The sequence below is a fragment of the Halichoerus grypus genome, chromosome 14, assembly GCF_964656455.1.
Source record: "Halichoerus grypus chromosome 14, mHalGry1.hap1.1, whole genome shotgun sequence".
Classification (NCBI taxonomy): domain Eukaryota; kingdom Metazoa; phylum Chordata; class Mammalia; order Carnivora; family Phocidae; genus Halichoerus; species Halichoerus grypus.
In genome coordinates, this window is record NC_135725.1 from 31,510,870 (window position 1) to 31,535,047 (window position 24,178).

Below are 24,178 nucleotides of genomic sequence, written 5' to 3' on the forward strand. Positions count from 1 at the left end.
GCCAGAACACGACTCCCCACTTGCTCCATGAAACTAGTACTGCGGCCCCACTTTTGAATGGAAGTCTAATAGCTAGCCCTCTAACTCGAAGAAACAACACTGTAGAGAAACCGTGCTTTAGCTACCGTCGACCTCTCTGTGGGCGAAGCAGTTTAGGGTGTACTGTGGCTGAGAGCCTGGGGACGGTTTCAATATCGTAATATCGGGGGAGAGACAGAGGGCAGCTCTCAACCCACATCATGGTTATGGGGCTAGTACCGTTGCCCAGGGTGTGTGTGCAGGCTTAAATGAAGCCACCTAACTCGAAGGAAAAACTCGGTTGAGAGCCTGTGCTTCAGGTAAAACAGCTGCTCCTGAGGGTGGCAGCATTTTGTTGTGTGCGTGCGTGAGAGCACTGCAAGGGAGTCCAAAGCTTTTTGCGAGTGAGACTCAAGCCCCAGCGAAAGGCAGAACACGACTCCCCATGTGTTTGACCACGCTAGCACGGCAGCCCCACATTTGCATGGAAGTCTAATAGCTAGCGTTCTAACTCGAAGAAACAACACAGTAGAGAAACCGTGCTTTAGCTACCGTCCACCTCTCTGTGGGCGAAGCAGTTTAGGGTGTACTGTGGCTCAGAGCCTGGGGACGGTTTCAATATCGTAATATCGGGGGAGAGACAGGCCGGTACAGAGGGCAGCTCTCAACCCACATCATGGTTATGGGGCTAGTACCGTTGCCCAGGGTGTGTGTGCAGGCTTAAATGAAGCCACCTAACTCGAAGGAAAAACTCGGTTGAGACCCTGTGCTTCAGGTAAAACAGCTGCTCCTGAGGGTGGCAGCATTTTGTTGTGTGCGTGCGTGAGAGCACTGCAAGGGAGTCCAAAGCTTTTTGCGAGTGAGACTCAGGGCCCAACAAAAGGCAGAACACGACTCCCCATGTGTTTGACCAAGCTAGCACGGCAGCCCCACATTTGCATGGAAGTCTAATAGCTAGCGTTCTAACTCGAAGAAACAACACTGTAGAGAAACCGTGCTTTAGCTACCGTCGACCTCTCTGTGGGCGAAGCAGTTTAGGGTGTACTGTGGCTCAGAGCCTGGGGACGGTTTCAATATCGTAATATCGGGGAGAGACAGGCCGGTACAGAAGGCAGCTCTCAACTCACATCATGGTTATGGGGCTAGTACCGTTGCCCAGGCTGTGTGTGCCGGCTTAAACACAGCCACCTAACTCGAAGGAAAAACACGGTAGAGGATCCGTGCTTCAGCTAAAACAGCCGCTCCTGAGGGTGGAAGCATTTGGTTGTGTGCGTGCGTGAGAGGACTGCAAGGGAGTCCAAAGTTTCTGCGAGTGAGACTCAGGCCCCAGCAAAAGGCAGAACACGATTCCCCGTGTGTTTCATTTAGCTAGCACTGCGGCCCTACTTTTGCATGGAAGTCTAATCGCTAGCGTTCTCCCTGGAAGAAACAACACGGTGGAGAAACCGTGCTTTAGCTACCATCCACCTGTGTGAGGGAGGAAGCACTTTCCAGGCTACCGTGGGGGAGAGCCTGAGGAACGGGTTCCTTACGTGAAACCGAGGGAGAAGGAGTCCGGGCCAGAAGGCCCCTCTCGAATCAGCTCTTGTTACCTGAAGCTAACACTTCGGCTCCATGTGTGCATAGGAATGCTAAGGGCTCCACACTGATTTGGCAGAAAGAAGCCGGTCAAGAAGCCCAGCTTCAGCTCATTCGCCTCTCCACAGGGTGGCAGCATTTTCAAGTCTGCTTGAGTGCAAACCTGGGGAAGGAGTCCCAGCAGAATTCGGAGGGAGAAATAAGCATGGGCAGAAGGCACCTATCGACTCAACTCTTGTTTCGGGAAACTAGATCGGCTCTCCCGTGTGTGCGTGGAGTCCTCAGTGCCATCCACGCAACGCAAAGGAACAAAACTGTAGAGAACCCGTGCCTCAGCAAAGATCGCCCTTCCTGAGCGTTAACTTCATCTATTGTGTGTTTTTGTGAAAGCATGAGAAATGGAACCTAAACGTAACTCGGAGTGAGAAGCAGGCCAGAAGGAAGGCTGCTGTCGACTCACCTCTTGTTTGAGGAGATTAGCACTGCTGTACCCTGTGTGCCTGGATGCCTAGTTACCAGGCTACTAACACCAAGAATCAATCCTATAGAGTGACTGCGCTTGAGTTAACATTGCCGTTCCTGAAGCAGGAGGAATTTGACACTGCTCGTGTACGAGAGACCAGGCGTCACCAGACGTGAAATGGAGTGAGAAACAGGCCGGTGCGGAAGGCAGCTCTCAAGTCACCTCTGGTTGATGAGGCTAGTGCCCTTGGCCCGGGGGTGCCTGCAGGCCTAAAGCCAACCACCTAACTCAAAGGAACAACTCTGTAGGGAATTCCTGCTTCGGCTAAAAGAGCCATGCCTCAGGGTGGACGCATTTTGCTGTGTGCATGCGTGAGCGCACTGCAAGTGAGTCCAAAACCATTTTCCTTGTGAGACCCAGGCCCCGGAAGAAGCCAGAACACGACTCCCCACTTGCTCCATGAAGCTAGTACTGCGGCCCCACTTTTGCATGGAAGTCTAATAGCTAGTTTTCTAACTCGGAGGAAAAACCCTGTAGAGAAACCGTGCTTTAGTTACCGTCGACCTCTCTGTGGGCGAAGCAGTTTAGGGTGTACTGTGGCTGAGAGCCTGGGGACGGTTTCCATTTCGTAATATCGGGGGAGAGAGAGGCCGGTACATAAGGCAGCTCTAAACTCACTACATGGTTATGGGGCTAGTTCCGTTGCCCCGTGGGTGTGTGCTGGCTTAAACACAACCACCTAACTCGAAAGAAAAACTCAGTACAGAATCTGTGCTTCAGCTAAAACAGCTGCTCCTGAGGGTGGAAGCTTCTTTCGTGTGTGTGCGTGAGAGCACTGCAAGGGAGTCGCAAACCGAATTCGGAGGGAGCCTCAGGCAGCTGCAGAAGGCAGCACACGACTCCTCACTTATTTCGTGAAGCCAGCACTGCGGCCCCAATTTTGCATGGAGGTCTAATAGCTAGCGTTCTAACTCGAAGAAACAACACTGTAGAGAAACCGTGCTTTAGCTGTCATCGACCTCTCTGTGGGCGAAGCAGTTTGGGGTGTACTGTGGCTGAGAGCCTGGGGACGGTTTCACTATCGTAATATCGGGGGAGAGACAGGCCAGTACAGAAGGCAGCTCTCAACTCACATCATGGTTATGGGGCTAGTACCTTTGCCCAGGCTGTGTGTGCCGGCTTAAACACAGCCACCTAACTCGAAGGAAAAACTCGGCTAGAGCCTGTGCTGCAGGTAAAACAGCTGCTCCTGAGGGTGGCAGCCTTTTGTTGTGTGCGTGCGTGAGAGCACTGCAAGGGAGTCCAAAGCTTTTTGCGAGTGAGACTCAGGCCCCAGCGAAAGGCAGAACACGACTCCCCATGTGTTTCATCAAGCTCGCACGGCAGCCCCACTTTTGCATGGAAGGCTAATAGCTAGCGTTCTAACTCGAAGAAACAACACTGTAGAGAAACCGTGCTTTAGCTACCGTCGACCTCTCTGTGGGTGAAGCAGTTTAGGTGTACTGTGGCTGAGAGCCTGGGGACTGTTTCCATTTCGTAATATCCGGGGAGAGACAGGCCGGTACAGAGGGCAGCTCTCAACTCACTACATGGTTATGGGGCTAGTTCCGTTGTCCATGGTGTGTGTGCAGGCTTAAACACAGCCACCTAACTCGAAGGAAAAACTCGGTAGAGAGCCTGTGCTGCAGGTCAAATAGCTGCTCCTGAGGGTGGCAGCATTTTGTTGTGTGCGTGCGTGAGAGCACTGCAAGGGAGTCCAAAGCTTTTTGCGAGTGAGACTCAGGCCCCAGCGAAAGGCAGAACACGACTCCCCATGTGTTTCATCACGCTAGCACGGCAGCCCCACTTTTGCATGGAAGGCTAACAGCTAGTGTTCTAACTCGAAGAAACAACACTGTAGAGAAACCGTGCTTTAGCTACCGTCGACCTCTAGACGGAGGAAGCATAACACGGAGTACCGTGGCTGAGAGCCTGGGGAACGGGTTCCATACGTGAAACCAAGGGAGAAATAGGTCCGGGCAGAAGGCACCTCTGGACTCAGCTCTTGCTACCTGCAGCTAACACTACTGCTCCATGTGTGCTTGGAATGCTATGTGCTCGACACTGACTGGCAAGAAACAAGCCTGTAAAGAATCCCAGCTGCAGCTCATTCGCCTACCAGGCTACTAACACCAAGAATCAATGCTGTAGCGTTACTGCGCTTTAGCTAACATTGCCGTTCCTGAAGCCGCAGGAGTTGTATAGTGCTCGTGTGTGAGAGACCGGGGAAAGGGTCCCATACGTGAAATGGAGTGAGAAACAGGCCGGTGCGGAAGGCAGCTCTCAACTCACCTCTTGTTTATGAGGCTAGTAGCCTTGCCCCGGGGGTGCCTGCAGGCCATCAGCCAACCACCTAACTCAAAGGAACAACTCTGTAGGGAATTCCTGCTTCGGCTAAAAGAGCCATGCCTCAGGGTGGACGCATTGTGTGGTGTGCATGCGTGAGTGCACAGCAAGTGAGTCCAAAACCATTTTCCTTGTGAGACCCAGGCCCCGGAAGAAGCCAGAACACGACTCCCCACTTGCTCCATGAAACTAGTACTGCGGCCCCACTTTTGAATGGAAGTCTAATAGCTAGCCCTCTAACTCGAAGAAACAACACTGTAGAGAAACCGTGCTTTAGCTACCGTCGACCTCTCTGTGGGCGAAGCAGTTTAGGGTGTACTGTGGCTGAGAGCCTGGGGACGGTTTCAATATCGTAATATCGGGGGAGAGACAGAGGGCAGCTCTCAACCCACATCATGGTTATGGGGCTAGTACCGTTGCCCAGGGTGTGTGTGCAGGCTTAAATGAAGCCACCTAACTCGAAGGAAAAACTCGGTTGAGAGCCTGTGCTTCAGGTAAAACAGCTGCTCCTGAGGGTGGCAGCATTTTGTTGTGTGCGTGCGTGAGAGCACTGCAAGGGAGTCCAAAGCTTTTTGCGAGTGAGACTCAAGCCCCAGCGAAAGGCAGAACACGACTCCCCATGTGTTTGACCACGCTAGCACGGCAGCCCCACATTTGCATGGAAGTCTAATAGCTAGCGTTCTAACTCGAAGAAACAACACAGTAGAGAAACCGTGCTTTAGCTACCGTCCACCTCTCTGTGGGCGAAGCAGTTTAGGGTGTACTGTGGCTCAGAGCCTGGGGACGGTTTCAATATCGTAATATCGGGGGAGAGACAGGCCGGTACAGAGGGCAGCTCTCAACCCACATCATGGTTATGGGGCTAGTACCGTTGCCCAGGGTGTGTGTGCAGGCTTAAATGAAGCCACCTAACTCGAAGGAAAAACTCGGTTGAGAGCCTGTGCTTCAGGTAAAACAGCTGCTCCTGAGGGTGGCAGCATTTTGTTGTGTGCATGCGTGAGAGCACTGCAAGGGAGTCCAAAGCTTTTTGCGAGTGAGACTCAGGGCCCAACAAAAGGCAGAACACGACTCCCCATGTGTTTGACCAAGCTAGCACGGCAGCCCCACATTTGCATGGAAGTCTAATAGCTAGCGTTCTAACTCGAAGAAACAACACTGTAGAGAAACCGTGCTTTAGCTACCGTCGACCTCTCTGTGGGCGAAGCAGTTTAGGGTGTACTGTGGCTCAGAGCCTGGGGACGGTTTCAATATCGTAATATCGGGGAGAGACAGGCCGGTACAGAAGGCAGCTCTCAACTCACATCATGGTTATGGGGCTAGTACCGTTGCCCAGGCTGTGTGTGCCGGCTTAAACACAGCCACCTAACTCGAAGGAAAAACACGGTAGAGGATCCGTGCTTCAGCTAAAACAGCCGCTCCTGAGGGTGGAAGCATTTGGTTGTGTGCGTGCGTGAGAGGACTGCAAGGGAGTCCAAAGTTTCTGCGAGTGAGACTCAGGCCCCAGCAAAAGGCAGAACACGATTCCCCGTGTGTTTCATTTAGCTAGCACTGCGGCCCTACTTTTGCATGGAAGTCTAATCGCTAGCGTTCTCCCTGGAAGAAACAACACGGTGGAGAAACCGTGCTTTAGCTACCATCCACCTCTGTGAGGGAGGAAGCACTTTCCAGGCTACCGTGGGGGAGAGCCTGAGGAACGGGTTCCTTACGTGAAACCGAGGGAGAAGGAGTCCGGGCCAGAAGGCCCCTCTCGAATCAGCTCTTGTTACCTGAAGCTAACACTTCGGCTCCATGTGTGCATAGGAATGCTAAGGGCTCCACACTGATTTGGCAGAAAGAAGCCGGTCAAGAAGCCCAGCTTCAGCTCATTCGCCTCTCCACAGGGTGGCAGCATTTTCAAGTCTGCTTGAGTGCAAACCTGGGGAAGGAGTCCCAGCAGAATTCGGAGGGAGAAATAAGCATGGGCAGAAGGCACCTATCGACTCAACTCTTGTTTCGGGAAACTAGATCGGCTCTCCCGTGTGTGCGTGGAGTCCTCAGTGCCATCCACGCAACGCAAAGGAACAAAACTGTAGAGAACCCGTGCCTCAGCAAAGATCGCCCTTCCTGAGCGTTAACTTCATCTATTGTGTGTTTTTGTGAAAGCATGAGAAATGGAACCTAAACGTAACTCGGAGTGAGAAGCAGGCCAGAAGGAAGGCTGCTGTCGACTCACCTCTTGTTTGAGGAGATTAGCACTGCTGTACCCTGTGTGCCTGGATGCCTAGTTACCAGGCTACTAACACCAAGAATCAATCCTATAGAGTGACTGCGCTTGAGTTAACATTGCCGTTCCTGAAGCAGGAGGAATTTGACACTGCTCGTGTACGAGAGACCAGGCGTCACCAGACGTGAAATGGAGTGAGAAACAGGCCCGTGCGGAAGGCAGCTCTCAAGTCACCTCTGGTTGATGAGGCTAGTGCCCTTGGCCCGGGGGTGCCTGCAGGCCTAAAGCCAACCACCTAACTCAAAGGAACAACTCTGTAGGGAATTCCTGCTTCGGCTAAAAGAGCCATGCCTCAGGGTGGACGCATTTTGCTGTGTGCATGCGTGAGCGCACTGCAAGTGAGTCCAAAACCATTTTCCTTGTGAGACCCAGGCCCCGGAAGAAGCCAGAACACGACTCCCCACTTGCTCCATGAAGCTAGTGCTGCGGCCCCACTTTTGCATGGAAGTCTAATAGCTAGCTTTCTAACTCGGAGGAAAAACCCTGTAGAGAAACCGTGCTTTAGTTACCGTCGACCTCTCTGTGGGCGAAGCAGTTTAGGGTGTACTGTGGCTGAGAGCCTGGGGACGGTTTCCATTTCGTAATATCGGGGGAGAGAGAGGCCGGTACATAAGGCAGCTCTAAACTCACTACATGGTTATGGGGCTAGTTCCGTTGCCCCGTGGGTGTGTGCTGGCTTAAACACAACCACCTAACTCGAAAGAAAAACTCAGTACAGAATCTGTGCTTCAGCTAAAACAGCTGCTCCTGAGGGTGGAAGCTTCTTTCGTGTGTGTGCGTGAGAGCACTGCAAGGGAGTCGCAAACCGAATTCGGAGGGAGCCTCAGGCAGCTGCAGAAGGCAGCACACGACTCCTCACTTATTTCGTGAAGCCAGCACTGCGGCCCCAATTTTGCATGGAGGTCTAATAGCTAGCGTTCTAACTCGAAGAAACAACACTGTAGAGAAACCGTGCTTTAGCTGTCATCGACCTCTCTGTGGGCGAAGCAGTTTGGGGTGTACTGTGGCTGAGAGCCTGGGGACGGTTTCACTATCGTAATATCGGGGGAGAGACAGGCCAGTACAGAAGGCAGCTCTCAACTCACATCATGGTTATGGGGCTAGTACCTTTGCCCAGGCTGTGTGTGCCGGCTTAAACACAGCCACCTAACTCGAAGGAAAAACTCGGCTAGAGCCTGTGCTGCAGGTAAAACAGCTGCTCCTGAGGGTGGCAGCCTTTTGTTGTGTGCGTGCGTGAGAGCACTGCAAGGGAGTCCAAAGCTTTTTGCGAGTGAGACTCAGGCCCCAGCGAAAGGCAGAACACGACTCCCCATGTGTTTCATCAAGCTCGCACGGCAGCCCCACTTTTGCATGGAAGGCTAATAGCTAGCGTTCTAACTCGAAGAAACAACACTGTAGAGAAACCGTGCTTTAGCTACCGTCGACCTCTCTGTGGGTGAAGCAGTTTAGGTGTACTGTGGCTGAGAGCCTGGGGACTGTTTCCATTTCGTAATATCCGGGGAGAGACAGGCCGGTACAGAGGGCAGCTCTCAACTCACTACATGGTTATGGGGCTAGTTCCGTTGTCCATGGTGTGTGTGCAGGCTTAAACACAGCCACCTAACTCGAAGGAAAAACTCGGTAGAGAGCCTGTGCTGCAGGTCAAATAGCTGCTCCTGAGGGTGGCAGCATTTTGTTGTGTGCGTGCGTGAGAGCACTGCAAGGGAGTCCAAAGCTTTTTGCGAGTGAGACTCAGGCCCCAGCGAAAGGCAGAACACGACTCCCCATGTGTTTCATCACGCTAGCACGGCAGCCCCACTTTTGCATGGAAGGCTAACAGCTAGTGTTCTAACTCGAAGAAACAACACTGTAGAGAAACCGTGCTTTAGCTACCGTCGACCTCTAGACGGAGGAAGCATAACACGGAGTACCGTGGCTGAGAGCCTGGGGAACGGGTTCCATACGTGAAACCAAGGGAGAAATAGGTCCGGGCAGAAGGCACCTCTGGACTCAGCTCTTGCTACCTGCAGCTAACACTACTGCTCCATGTGTGCTTGGAATGCTATGTGCTCGACACTGACTGGCAAGAAACAAGCCTGTAAAGAATCCCAGCTGCAGCTCATTCGCCTACCAGGCTACTAACACCAAGAATCAATGCTGTAGCGTTACTGCGCTTTAGCTAACATTGCCGTTCCTGAAGCCGCAGGAGTTGTATAGTGCTCGTGTGTGAGAGACCGGGGAAAGGGTCCCATACGTGAAATGGAGTGAGAAACAGGCCGGTGCGGAAGGCAGCTCTCAACTCACCTCTTGTTTATGAGGCTAGTAGCCTTGCCCCGGGGGTGCCTGCAGGCCATCAGCCAACCACCTAACTCAAAGGAACAACTCTGTAGGGAATTCCTGCTTCGGCTAAAAGAGCCATGCCTCAGGGTGGACGCATTGTGTGGTGTGCATGCGTGAGTGCACAGCAAGTGAGTCCAAAACCATTTTCCTTGTGAGACCCAGGCCCCGGAAGAAGCCAGAACACGACTCCCCACTTGCTCCATGAAACTAGTACTGCGGCCCCACTTTTGAATGGAAGTCTAATAGCTAGCCCTCTAACTCGAAGAAACAACACTGTAGAGAAACCGTGCTTTAGCTACCGTCCACCTCTCTGTGGGCGAAGCAGTTTAGGGTGTACTGTGGCTGAGAGCCTGGGGACGGTTTCAATATCGTAATATCGGGGGAGAGACAGAGGGCAGCTCTCAACCCACATCATGGTTATGGGGCTAGTACCGTTGCCCAGGGTGTGTGTGCAGGCTTAAATGAAGCCACCTAACTCGAAGGAAAAACTCGGTTGAGAGCCTGTGCTTCAGGTAAAACAGCTGCTCCTGAGGGTGGCAGCATTTTGTTGTGTGCGTGCGTGAGAGCACTGCAAGGGAGTCCAAAGCTTTTTGCGAGTGAGACTCAAGCCCCAGCGAAAGGCAGAACACGACTCCCCATGTGTTTGACCACGCTAGCACGGCAGCCCCACATTTGCATGGAAGTCTAATAGCTAGCGTTCTAACTCGAAGAAACAACACAGTAGAGAAACCGTGCTTTAGCTACCGTCCACCTCTCTGTGGGCGAAGCAGTTTAGGGTGTACTGTGGCTCAGAGCCTGGGGACGGTTTCAATATCGTAATATCGGGGGAGAGACAGGCCGGTACAGAGGGCAGCTCTCAACCCACATCATGGTTATGGGGCTAGTACCGTTGCCCAGGGTGTGTGTGCAGGCTTAAATGAAGCCACCTAACTCGAAGGAAAAACTCGGTTGAGAGCCTGTGCTTCAGGTAAAACAGCTGCTCCTGAGGGTGGCAGCATTTTGTTGTGTGCGTGCGTGAGAGCACTGCAAGGGAGTCCAAAGCTTTTTGCGAGTGAGACTCAGGGCCCAACAAAAGGCAGAACACGACTCCCCATGTGTTTGACCAAGCTAGCACGGCAGCCCCACATTTGCATGGAAGTCTAATAGCTAGCGTTCTAACTCGAAGAAACAACACTGTAGAGAAACCGTGCTTTAGCTACCGTCGACCTCTCTGTGGGCGAAGCAGTTTAGGGTGTACTGTGGCTCAGAGCCTGGGGACGGTTTCAATATCGTAATATCGGGGAGAGACAGGCCGGTACAGAAGGCAGCTCTCAACTCACATCATGGTTATGGGGCTAGTACCGTTGCCCAGGCTGTGTGTGCCGGCTTAAACACAGCCACCTAACTCGAAGGAAAAACACGGTAGAGGATCCGTGCTTCAGCTAAAACAGCCGCTCCTGAGGGTGGAAGCATTTGGTTGTGTGCGTGCGTGAGAGGACTGCAAGGGAGTCCAAAGTTTCTGCGAGTGAGACTCAGGCCCCAGCAAAAGGCAGAACACGATTCCCCGTGTGTTTCATTTAGCTAGCACTGCGGCCCTACTTTTGCATGGAAGTCTAATCGCTAGCGTTCTCCCTGGAAGAAACAACACGGTGGAGAAACCGTGCTTTAGCTACCATCCACCTCTGTGAGGGAGGAAGCACTTTCCAGGCTACCGTGGGGGAGAGCCTGAGGAACGGGTTCCTTACGTGAAACCGAGGGAGAAGGAGTCCGGGCCAGAAGGCCCCTCTCGAATCAGCTCTTGTTACCTGAAGCTAACACTTCGGCTCCATGTGTGCATAGGAATGCTAAGGGCTCCACACTGATTTGGCAGAAAGAAGCCGGTCAAGAAGCCCAGCTTCAGCTCATTCGCCTCTCCACAGGGTGGCAGCATTTTCAAGTCTGCTTGAGTGCAAACCTGGGGAAGGAGTCCCAGCAGAATTCGGAGGGAGAAATAAGCATGGGCAGAAGGCACCTATCGACTCAACTCTTGTTTCGGGAAACTAGATCGGCTCTCCCGTGTGTGCGTGGAGTCCTCAGTGCCATCCACGCAACGCAAAGGAACAAAACTGTAGAGAACCCGTGCCTCAGCAAAGATCGCCCTTCCTGAGCGTTAACTTCATCTATTGTGTGTTTTTGTGAAAGCATGAGAAATGGAACCTAAACGTAACTCGGAGTGAGAAGCAGGCCAGAAGGAAGGCTGCTGTCGACTCACCTCTTGTTTGAGGAGATTAGCACTGCTGTACCCTGTGTGCCTGGATGCCTAGTTACCAGGCTACTAACACCAAGAATCAATCCTATAGAGTGACTGCGCTTGAGTTAACATTGCCGTTCCTGAAGCAGGAGGAATTTGACACTGCTCGTGTACGAGAGACCAGGCGTCACCAGACGTGAAATGGAGTGAGAAACAGGCCCGTGCGGAAGGCAGCTCTCAAGTCACCTCTGGTTGATGAGGCTAGTGCCCTTGGCCCGGGGGTGCCTGCAGGCCTAAAGCCAACCACCTAACTCAAAGGAACAACTCTGTAGGGAATTCCTGCTTCGGCTAAAAGAGCCATGCCTCAGGGTGGACGCATTTTGCTGTGTGCATGCGTGAGCGCACTGCAAGTGAGTCCAAAACCATTTTCCTTGTGAGACCCAGGCCCCGGAAGAAGCCAGAACACGACTCCCCACTTGCTCCATGAAGCTAGTACTGCGGCCCCACTTTTGCATGGAAGTCTAATAGCTAGTTTTCTAACTCGGAGGAAAAACCCTGTAGAGAAACCGTGCTTTAGTTACCGTCGACCTCTCTGTGGGCGAAGCAGTTTAGGGTGTACTGTGGCTGAGAGCCTGGGGACGGTTTCCATTTCGTAATATCGGGGGAGAGAGAGGCCGGTACATAAGGCAGCTCTAAACTCACTACATGGTTATGGGGCTAGTTCCGTTGCCCCGTGGGTGTGTGCTGGCTTAAACACAACCACCTAACTCGAAAGAAAAACTCAGTACAGAATCTGTGCTTCAGCTAAAACAGCTGCTCCTGAGGGTGGAAGCTTCTTTCGTGTGTGTGCGTGAGAGCACTGCAAGGGAGTCGCAAACCGAATTCGGAGGGAGCCTCAGGCAGCTGCAGAAGGCAGCACACGACTCCTCACTTATTTCGTGAAGCCAGCACTGCGGCCCCAATTTTGCATGGAGGTCTAATAGCTAGCGTTCTAACTCGAAGAAACAACACTGTAGAGAAACCGTGCTTTAGCTGTCATCGACCTCTCTGTGGGCGAAGCAGTTTGGGGTGTACTGTGGCTGAGAGCCTGGGGACGGTTTCACTATCGTAATATCGGGGGAGAGACAGGCCAGTACAGAAGGCAGCTCTCAACTCACATCATGGTTATGGGGCTAGTACCTTTGCCCAGGCTGTGTGTGCCGGCTTAAACACAGCCACCTAACTCGAAGGAAAAACTCGGCTAGAGCCTGTGCTGCAGGTAAAACAGCTGCTCCTGAGGGTGGCAGCCTTTTGTTGTGTGCGTGCGTGAGAGCACTGCAAGGGAGTCCAAAGCTTTTTGCGAGTGAGACTCAGGCCCCAGCGAAAGGCAGAACACGACTCCCCATGTGTTTCATCAAGCTCGCACGGCAGCCCCACTTTTGCATGGAAGGCTAATAGCTAGCGTTCTAACTCGAAGAAACAACACTGTAGAGAAACCGTGCTTTAGCTACCGTCGACCTCTCTGTGGGTGAAGCAGTTTAGGTGTACTGTGGCTGAGAGCCTGGGGACTGTTTCCATTTCGTAATATCCGGGGAGAGACAGGCCGGTACAGAGGGCAGCTCTCAACTCACTACATGGTTATGGGGCTAGTTCCGTTGTCCATGGTGTGTGTGCAGGCTTAAACACAGCCACCTAACTCGAAGGAAAAACTCGGTAGAGAGCCTGTGCTGCAGGTCAAATAGCTGCTCCTGAGGGTGGCAGCATTTTGTTGTGTGCGTGCGTGAGAGCACTGCAAGGGAGTCCAAAGCTTTTTGCGAGTGAGACTCAGGCCCCAGCGAAAGGCAGAACACGACTCCCCATGTGTTTCATCACGCTAGCACGGCAGCCCCACTTTTGCATGGAAGGCTAACAGCTAGTGTTCTAACTCGAAGAAACAACACTGTAGAGAAACCGTGCTTTAGCTACCGTCGACCTCTAGACGGAGGAAGCATAACACGGAGTACCGTGGCTGAGAGCCTGGGGAACGGGTTCCATACGTGAAACCAAGGGAGAAATAGGTCCGGGCAGAAGGCACCTCTGGACTCAGCTCTTGCTACCTGCAGCTAACACTACTGCTCCATGTGTGCTTGGAATGCTATGTGCTCGACACTGACTGGCAAGAAACAAGCCTGTAAAGAATCCCAGCTGCAGCTCATTCGCCTACCAGGCTACTAACACCAAGAATCAATGCTGTAGCGTTACTGCGTTTTAGCTAACATTGCCGTTCCTGAAGCCGCAGGAGTTGTATAGTGCTCGTGTGTGAGAGACCGGGGAAAGGGTCCCATACGTGAAATGGAGTGAGAAACAGGCCGGTGCGGAAGGCAGCTCTCAACTCACCTCTTGTTTATGAGGCTAGTAGCCTTGCCCCGGGGGTGCCTGCAGGCCATCAGCCAACCACCTAACTCAAAGGAACAACTCTGTAGGGAATTCCTGCTTCGGCTAAAAGAGCCATGCCTCAGGGTGGACGCATTGTGTGGTGTGCATGCGTGAGTGCACAGCAAGTGAGTCCAAAACCATTTTCCTTGTGAGACCCAGGCCCCGGAAGAAGCCAGAACACGACTCCCCACTTGCTCCATGAAACTAGTACTGCGGCCCCACTTTTGAATGGAAGTCTAATAGCTAGCCCTCTAACTCGAAGAAACAACACTGTAGAGAAACCGTGCTTTAGCTACCGTCGACCTCTCTGTGGGCGAAGCAGTTTAGGGTGTACTGTGGCTGAGAGCCTGGGGACGGTTTCAATATCGTAATATCGGGGGAGAGACAGAGGGCAGCTCTCAACCCACATCATGGTTATGGGGCTAGTACCGTTGCCCAGGGTGTGTGTGCAGGCTTAAATGAAGCCACCTAACTCGAAGGAAAAACTCGGTTGAGAGCCTGTGCTTCAGGTAAAACAGCTGCTCCTGAGGGTGGCAGCATTTTGTTGTGTGCGTGCGTGAGAGCACTGCAAGGGAGTCCAAAGCTTTTTGCGAGTGAGACTCAGGGCCCAACAAAAGGCAGAACACGACTCCCCATGTGTTTGACCAAGCTAGCACGGCAGCCCCACATTTGCATGGAAGTCTAATAGCTAGCGTTCTAACTCGAAGAAACAACACTGTAGAGAAACCGTGCTTTAGCTACCGTCGACCTCTCTGTGGGCGAAGCAGTTTAGGGTGTACTGTGGCTCAGAGCCTGGGGACGGTTTCAATATCGTAATATCGGGGAGAGACAGGCCGGTACAGAAGGCAGCTCTCAACTCACATCATGGTTATGGGGCTAGTACCGTTGCCCAGGCTGTGTGTGCCGGCTTAAACACAGCCACCTAACTCGAAGGAAAAACACGGTAGAGGATCCGTGCTTCAGCTAAAACAGCCGCTCCTGAGGGTGGAAGCATTTGGTTGTGTGCGTGCGTGAGAGGACTGCAAGGGAGTCCAAAGTTTCTGCGAGTGAGACTCAGGCCCCAGCAAAAGGCAGAACACGATTCCCCGTGTGTTTCATTTAGCTAGCACTGCGGCCCTACTTTTGCATGGAAGTCTAATCGCTAGCGTTCTCCCTGGAAGAAACAACACGGTGGAGAAACCGTGCTTTAGCTACCATCCACCTGTGTGAGGGAGGAAGCACTTTCCAGGCTACCGTGGGGGAGAGCCTGAGGAACGGGTTCCTTACGTGAAACCGAGGGAGAAGGAGTCCGGGCCAGAAGGCCCCTCTCGAATCAGCTCTTGTTACCTGAAGCTAACACTTCGGCTCCATGTGTGCATAGGAATGCTAAGGGCTCCACACTGATTTGGCAGAAAGAAGCCGGTCAAGAAGCCCAGCTTCAGCTCATTCGCCTCTCCACAGGGTGGCAGCATTTTCAAGTCTGCTTGAGTGCAAACCTGGGGAAGGAGTCCCAGCAGAATTCGGAGGGAGAAATAAGCATGGGCAGAAGGCACCTATCGACTCAACTCTTGTTTCGGGAAACTAGATCGGCTCTCCCGTGTGTGCGTGGAGTCCTCAGTGCCATCCACGCAACGCAAAGGAACAAAACTGTAGAGAACCCGTGCCTCAGCAAAGATCGCCCTTCCTGAGCGTTAACTTCATCTATTGTGTGTTTTTGTGAAAGCATGAGAAATGGAACCTAAACGTAACTCGGAGTGAGAAGCAGGCCAGAAGGAAGGCTGCTGTCGACTCACCTCTTGTTTGAGGAGATTAGCACTGCTGTACCCTGTGTGCCTGGATGCCTAGTTACCAGGCTACTAACACCAAGAATCAATCCTATAGAGTGACTGCGCTTGAGTTAACATTGCCGTTCCTGAAGCAGGAGGAATTTGACACTGCTCGTGTACGAGAGACCAGGCGTCACCAGACGTGAAATGGAGTGAGAAACAGGCCGGTGCGGAAGGCAGCTCTCAAGTCACCTCTGGTTGATGAGGCTAGTGCCCTTGGCCCGGGGGTGCCTGCAGGCCTAAAGCCAACCACCTAACTCAAAGGAACAACTCTGTAGGGAATTCCTGCTTCGGCTAAAAGAGCCATGCCTCAGGGTGGACGCATTTTGCTGTGTGCATGCGTGAGCGCACTGCAAGTGAGTCCAAAACCATTTTCCTTGTGAGACCCAGGCCCCGGAAGAAGCCAGAACACGACTCCCCACTTGCTCCATGAAGCTAGTACTGCGGCCCCACTTTTGCATGGAAGTCTAATAGCTAGTTTTCTAACTCGGAGGAAAAACCCTGTAGAGAAACCGTGCTTTAGTTACCGTCGACCTCTCTGTGGGCGAAGCAGTTTAGGGTGTACTGTGGCTGAGAGCCTGGGGACGGTTTCCATTTCGTAATATCGGGGGAGAGAGAGGCCGGTACATAAGGCAGCTCTAAACTCACTACATGGTTATGGGGCTAGTTCCGTTGCCCCGTGGGTGTGTGCTGGCTTAAACACAACCACCTAACTCGAAAGAAAAACTCAGTACAGAATCTGTGCTTCAGCTAAAACAGCTGCTCCTGAGGGTGGAAGCTTCTTTCGTGTGTGTGCGTGAGAGCACTGCAAGGGAGTCGCAAACCGAATTCGGAGGGAGCCTCAGGCAGCTGCAGAAGGCAGCACACGACTCCTCACTTATTTCGTGAAGCCAGCACTGCGGCCCCAATTTTGCATGGAGGTCTAATAGCTAGCGTTCTAACTCGAAGAAACAACACTGTAGAGAAACCGTGCTTTAGCTGTCATCGACCTCTCTGTGGGCGAAGCAGTTTGGGGTGTACTGTGGCTGAGAGCCTGGGGACGGTTTCACTATCGTAATATCGGGGGAGAGACAGGCCAGTACAGAAGGCAGCTCTCAACTCACATCATGGTTATGGGGCTAGTACCTTTGCCCAGGCTGTGTGTGCCGGCTTAAACACAGCCACCTAACTCGAAGGAAAAACTCGGCTAGAGCCTGTGCTGCAGGTAAAACAGCTGCTCCTGAGGGTGGCAGCCTTTTGTTGTGTGCGTGCGTGAGAGCACTGCAAGGGAGTCCAAAGCTTTTTGCGAGTGAGACTCAGGCCCCAGCGAAAGGCAGAACACGACTCCCCATGTGTTTCATCAAGCTCGCACGGCAGCCCCACTTTTGCATGGAAGGCTAATAGCTAGCGTTCTAACTCGAAGAAACAACACTGTAGAGAAACCGTGCTTTAGCTACCGTCGACCTCTCTGTGGGTGAAGCAGTTTAGGTGTACTGTGGCTGAGAGCCTGGGGACTGTTTCCATTTCGTAATATCCGGGGAGAGACAGGCCGGTACAGAGGGCAGCTCTCAACTCACTACATGGTTATGGGGCTAGTTCCGTTGTCCATGGTGTGTGTGCAGGCTTAAACACAGCCACCTAACTCGAAGGAAAAACTCGGTAGAGAGCCTGTGCTGCAGGTCAAATAGCTGCTCCTGAGGGTGGCAGCATTTTGTTGTGTGCGTGCGTGAGAGCACTGCAAGGGAGTCCAAAGCTTTTTGCGAGTGAGACTCAGGCCCCAGCGAAAGGCAGAACACGACTCCCCATGTGTTTCATCACGCTAGCACGGCAGCCCCACTTTTGCATGGAAGGCTAACAGCTAGTGTTCTAACTCGAAGAAACAACACTGTAGAGAAACCGTGCTTTAGCTACCGTCGACCTCTAGACGGAGGAAGCATAACACGGAGTACCGTGGCTGAGAGCCTGGGGAACGGGTTCCATACGTGAAACCAAGGGAGAAATAGGTCCGGGCAGAAGGCACCTCTGGACTCAGCTCTTGCTACCTGCAGCTAACACTACTGCTCCATGTGTGCTTGGAATGCTATGTGCTCGACACTGACTGGCAAGAAACAAGCCTGTAAAGAATCCCAGCTGCAGCTCATTCGCCTACCAGGCTACTAACACCAAGAATCAATGCTGTAGCGTTACTGCGCTTTAGCTAACATTGCCGTTCCTGAAGCCGCAGGAGTTGTATAGTGCTCGTGTGTGAGAGACCGGGGAAAGGGTCCCATACGTGAAATGGAGTGAGAAACAGGCCGGTGCGGAAGGCAGCTCTCAACTCACCTCTTGTTTATGAGGCTAGTAGCCTTGCCCCGGGGGTGCCTGCAGGCCATCAGCCAACCACCTAACTCAAAGGAACAACTCTGTAGGGAATTCCTGCTTCGGCTAAAAGAGCCATGCCTCAGGGTGGACGCATTGTGTGGTGTGCATGCGTGAGTGCACAGCAAGTGAGTCCAAAACCATTTTCCTTGTGAGACCCAGGCCCCGGAAGAAGCCAGAACACGACTCCCCACTTGCTCCATGAAACTAGTACTGCGGCCCCACTTTTGAATGGAAGTCTAATAGCTAGCCCTCTAACTCGAAGAAACAACACTGTAGAGAAACCGTGCTTTAGCTACCGTCGACCTCTCTGTGGGCGAAGCAGTTTAGGGTGTACTGTGGCTGAGAGCCTGGGGACGGTTTCAATATCGTAATATCGGGGGAGAGACAGAGGGCAGCTCTCAACCCACATCATGGTTATGGGGCTAGTACCGTTGCCCAGGGTGTGTGTGCAGGCTTAAATGAAGCCACCTAACTCGAAGGAAAAACTCGGTTGAGAGCCTGTGCTTCAGGTAAAACAGCTGCTCCTGAGGGTGGCAGCATTTTGTTGTGTGCGTGCGTGAGAGCACTGCAAGGGAGTCCAAAGCTTTTTGCGAGTGAGACTCAAGCCCCAGCGAAAGGCAGAACACGACTCCCCATGTGTTTGACCACGCTAGCACGGCAGCCCCACATTTGCATGGAAGTCTAATAGCTAGCGTTCTAACTCGAAGAAACAACACAGTAGAGAAACCGTGCTTTAGCTACCGTCCACCTCTCTGTGGGCGAAGCAGTTTAGGGTGTACTGTGGCTCAGAGCCTGGGGACGGTTTCAATATCGTAATATCGGGGGAGAGACAGGCCGGTACAGAGGGCAGCTCTCAACCCACATCATGGTTATGGGGCTAGTACCGTTGCCCAGGGTGTGTGTGCAGGCTTAAATGAAGCCACCTAACTCGAAGGAAAAACTCGGTTGAGAGCCTGTGCTTCAGGTAAAACAGCTGCTCCTGAGGGTGGCAGCATTTTGTTGTGTGCGTGCGTGAGAGCACTGCAAGGGAGTCCAAAGCTTTTTGCGAGTGAGACTCAGGGCCCAACAAAAGGCAGAACACGACTCCCCATGTGTTTGACCAAGCTAGCACGGCAGCCCCACATTTGCATGGAAGTCTAATAGCTAGCGTTCTAACTCGAAGAAACAACACTGTAGAGAAACCGTGCTTTAGCTACCGTCGACCTCTCTGTGGGCGAAGCAGTTTAGGGTGTACTGTGGCTCAGAGCCTGGGGACGGTTTCAATATCGTAATATCGGGGAGAGACAGGCCGGTACAGAAGGCAGCTCTCAACTCACATCATGGTTATGGGGCTAGTACCGTTGCCCAGGCTGTGTGTGCCGGCTTAAACACAGCCACCTAACTCGAAGGAAAAACACGGTAGAGGATCCGTGCTTCAGCTAAAACAGCCGCTCCTGAGGGTGGAAGCATTTGGTTGTGTGCGTGCGTGAGAGGACTGCAAGGGAGTCCAAAGTTTCTGCGAGTGAGACTCAGGCCCCAGCAAAAGGCAGAACACGATTCCCCGTGTGTTTCATTTAGCTAGCACTGCGGCCCTACTTTTGCATGGAAGTCTAATCGCTAGCGTTCTCCCTGGAAGAAACAACACGGTGGAGAAACCGTGCTTTAGCTACCATCCACCTCTGTGAGGGAGGAAGCACTTTCCAGGCTACCGTGGGGGAGAGCCTGAGGAACGGGTTCCTTACGTGAAACCGAGGGAGAAGGAGTCCGGGCCAGAAGGCCCCTCTCGAATCAGCTCTTGTTACCTGAAGCTAACACTTCGGCTCCATGTGTGCATAGGAATGCTAAGGGCTCCACACTGATTTGGCAGAAAGAAGCCGGTCAAGAAGCCCAGCTTCAGCTCATTCGCCTCTCCACAGGGTGGCAGCATTTTCAAGTCTGCTTGAGTGCAAACCTGGGGAAGGAGTCCCAGCAGAATTCGGAGGGAGAAATAAGCATGGGCAGAAGGCACCTATCGACTCAACTCTTGTTTCGGGAAACTAGATCGGCTCTCCCGTGTGTGCGTGGAGTCCTCAGTGCCATCCACGCAACGCAAAGGAACAAAACTGTAGAGAACCCGTGCCTCAGCAAAGATCGCCCTTCCTGAGCGTTAACTTCATCTATTGTGTGTTTTTGTGAAAGCATGAGAAATGGAACCTAAACGTAACTCGGAGTGAGAAGCAGGCCAGAAGGAAGGCTGCTGTCGACTCACCTCTTGTTTGAGGAGATTAGCACTGCTGTACCCTGTGTGCCTGGATGCCTAGTTACCAGGCTACTAACACCAAGAATCAATCCTATAGAGTGACTGCGCTTGAGTTAACATTGCCGTTCCTGAAGCAGGAGGAATTTGACACTGCTCGTGTACGAGAGACCAGGCGTCACCAGACGTGAAATGGAGTGAGAAACAGGCCCGTGCGGAAGGCAGCTCTCAAGTCACCTCTGGTTGATGAGGCTAGTGCCCTTGGCCCGGGGGTGCCTGCAGGCCTAAAGCCAACCACCTAACTCAAAGGAACAACTCTGTAGGGAATTCCTGCTTCGGCTAAAAGAGCCATGCCTCAGGGTGGACGCATTTTGCTGTGTGCATGCGTGAGCGCACTGCAAGTGAGTCCAAAACCATTTTCCTTGTGAGACCCAGGCCCCGGAAGAAGCCAGAACACGACTCCCCACTTGCTCCATGAAGCTAGTACTGCGGCCCCACTTTTGCATGGAAGTCTAATAGCTAGTTTTCTAACTCGGAGGAAAAACCCTGTAGAGAAACCGTGCTTTAGTTACCGTCGACCTCTCTGTGGGCGAAGCAGTTTAGGGTGTACTGTGGCTGAGAGCCTGGGGACGGTTTCCATTTCGTAATATCGGGGGAGAGAGAGGCCGGTACATAAGGCAGCTCTAAACTCACTACATGGTTATGGGGCTAGTTCCGTTGCCCCGTGGGTGTGTGCTGGCTTAAACACAACCACCTAACTCGAAAGAAAAACTCAGTACAGAATCTGTGCTTCAGCTAAAACAGCTGCTCCTGAGGGTGGAAGCTTCTTTCGTGTGTGTGCGTGAGAGCACTGCAAGGGAGTCGCAAACCGAATTCGGAGGGAGCCTCAGGCAGCTGCAGAAGGCAGCACACGACTCCTCACTTATTTCGTGAAGCCAGCACTGCGGCCCCAATTTTGCATGGAGGTCTAATAGCTAGCGTTCTAACTCGAAGAAACAACACTGTAGAGAAACCGTGCTTTAGCTGTCATCGACCTCTCTGTGGGCGAAGCAGTTTGGGGTGTACTGTGGCTGAGAGCCTGGGGACGGTTTCACTATCGTAATATCGGGGGAGAGACAGGCCAGTACAGAAGGCAGCTCTCAACTCACATCATGGTTATGGGGCTAGTACCTTTGCCCAGGCTGTGTGTGCCGGCTTAAACACAGCCACCTAACTCGAAGGAAAAACTCGGCTAGAGCCTGTGCTGCAGGTAAAACAGCTGCTCCTGAGGGTGGCAGCCTTTTGTTGTGTGCGTGCGTGAGAGCACTGCAAGGGAGTCCAAAGCTTTTTGCGAGTGAGACTCAGGCCCCAGCGAAAGGCAGAACACGACTCCCCATGTGTTTCATCAAGCTCGCACGGCAGCCCCACTTTTGCATGGAAGGCTAATAGCTAGCGTTCTAACTCGAAGAAACAACACTGTAGAGAAACCGTGCTTTAGCTACCGTCGACCTCTCTGTGGGTGAAGCAGTTTAGGTGTACTGTGGCTGAGAGCCTGGGGACTGTTTCCATTTCGTAATATCCGGGGAGAGACAGGCCGGTACAGAGGGCAGCTCTCAACTCACTACATGGTTATGGGGCTAGTTCCGTTGTCCATGGTGTGTGTGCAGGCTTAAACACAGCCACCTAACTCGAAGGAAAAACTCGGTAGAGAGCCTGTGCTGCAGGTCAAATAGCTGCTCCTGAGGGTGGCAGCATTTTGTTGTGTGCGTGCGTGAGAGCACTGCAAGGGAGTCCAAAGCTTTTTGCGAGTGAGACTCAGGCCCCAGCGAAAGGCAGAACACGACTCCCCATGTGTTTCATCACGCTAGCACGGCAGCCCCACTTTTGCATGGAAGGCTAACAGCTAGTGTTCTAACTCGAAGAAACAACACTGTAGAGAAACCGTGCTTTAGCTACCGTCGACCTCTAGACGGAGGAAGCATAACACGGAGTACCGTGGCTGAGAGCCTGGGGAACGGGTTCCATACGTGAAACCAAGGGAGAAATAGGTCCGGGCAGAAGGCACCTCTGGACTCAGCTCTTGCTACCTGCAGCTAACACTACTGCTCCATGTGTGCTTGGAATGCTATGTGCTCGACACTGACTGGCAAGAAACAAGCCTGTAAAGAATCCCAGCTGCAGCTCATTCGCCTACCAGGCTACTAACACCAAGAATCAATGCTGTAGCGTTACTGCGTTTTAGCTAACATTGCCGTTCCTGAAGCCGCAGGAGTTGTATAGTGCTCGTGTGTGAGAGACCGGGGAAAGGGTCCCATACGTGAAATGGAGTGAGAAACAGGCCGGTGCGGAAGGCAGCTCTCAACTCACCTCTTGTTTATGAGGCTAGTAGCCTTGCCCCGGGGGTGCCTGCAGGCCATCAGCCAACCACCTAACTCAAAGGAACAACTCTGTAGGGAATTCCTGCTTCGGCTAAAAGAGCCATGCCTCAGGGTGGACGCATTGTGTGGTGTGCATGCGTGAGTGCACAGCAAGTGAGTCCAAAACCATTTTCCTTGTGAGACCCAGGCCCCGGAAGAAGCCAGAACACGACTCCCCACTTGCTCCATGAAACTAGTACTGCGGCCCCACTTTTGAATGGAAGTCTAATAGCTAGCCCTCTAACTCGAAGAAACAACACTGTAGAGAAACCGTGCTTTAGCTACCGTCGACCTCTCTGTGGGCGAAGCAGTTTAGGGTGTACTGTGGCTGAGAGCCTGGGGACGGTTTCAATATCGTAATATCGGGGGAGAGACAGAGGGCAGCTCTCAACCCACATCATGGTTATGGGGCTAGTACCGTTGCCCAGGGTGTGTGTGCAGGCTTAAATGAAGCCACCTAACTCGAAGGAAAAACTCGGTTGAGAGCCTGTGCTTCAGGTAAAACAGCTGCTCCTGAGGGTGGCAGCATTTTGTTGTGTGCGTGCGTGAGAGCACTGCAAGGGAGTCCAAAGCTTTTTGCGAGTGAGACTCAAGCCCCAGCGAAAGGCAGAACACGACTCCCCATGTGTTTGACCACGCTAGCACGGCAGCCCCACATTTGCATGGAAGTCTAATAGCTAGCGTTCTAACTCGAAGAAACAACACAGTAGAGAAACCGTGCTTTAGCTACCGTCCACCTCTCTGTGGGCGAAGCAGTTTAGGGTGTACTGTGGCTGAGAGCCTGGGGACGGTTTCAATATCGTAATATCGGGGGAGAGACAGGCCGGTACAGAGGGCAGCTCTCAACCCACATCATGGTTATGGGGCTAGTACCGTTGCCCAGGGTGTGTGTGCAGGCTTAAATGAAGCCACCTAACTCGAAGGAAAAACTCGGTTGAGACCCTGTGCTTCAGGTAAAACAGCTGCTCCTGAGGGTGGCAGCATTTTGTTGTGTGCGTGCGTGAGAGCACTGCAAGGGAGTCCAAAGCTTTTTGCGAGTGAGACTCAGGGCCCAACAAAAGGCAGAACACGACTCCCCATGTGTTTGACCAAGCTAGCACGGCAGCCCCACATTTGCATGGAAGTCTAATAGCTAGCGTTCTAACTCGAAGAAACAACACTGTAGAGAAACCGTGCTTTAGCTACCGTCGACCTCTCTGTGGGCGAAGCAGTTTAGGGTGTACTGTGGCTCAGAGCCTGGGGACGGTTTCAATATCGTAATATCGGGGAGAGACAGGCCGGTACAGAAGGCAGCTCTCAACTCACATCATGGTTATGGGGCTAGTACCGTTGCCCAGGCTGTGTGTGCCGGCTTAAACACAGCCACCTAACTCGAAGGAAAAACACGGTAGAGGATCCGTGCTTCAGCTAAAACAGCCGCTCCTGAGGGTGGAAGCATTTGGTTGTGTGCGTGCGTGAGAGGACTGCAAGGGAGTCCAAAGTTTCTGCGAGTGAGACTCAGGCCCCAGCAAAAGGCAGAACACGATTCCCCGTGTGTTTCATTTAGCTAGCACTGCGGCCCTACTTTTGCATGGAAGTCTAATCGCTAGCGTTCTCCCTGGAAGAAACAACACGGTGGAGAAACCGTGCTTTAGCTACCATCCACCTGTGTGAGGGAGGAAGCACTTTCCAGGCTACCGTGGGGGAGAGCCTGAGGAACGGGTTCCTTACGTGAAACCGAGGGAGAAGGAGTCCGGGCCAGAAGGCCCCTCTCGAATCAGCTCTTGTTACCTGAAGCTAACACTTCGGCTCCA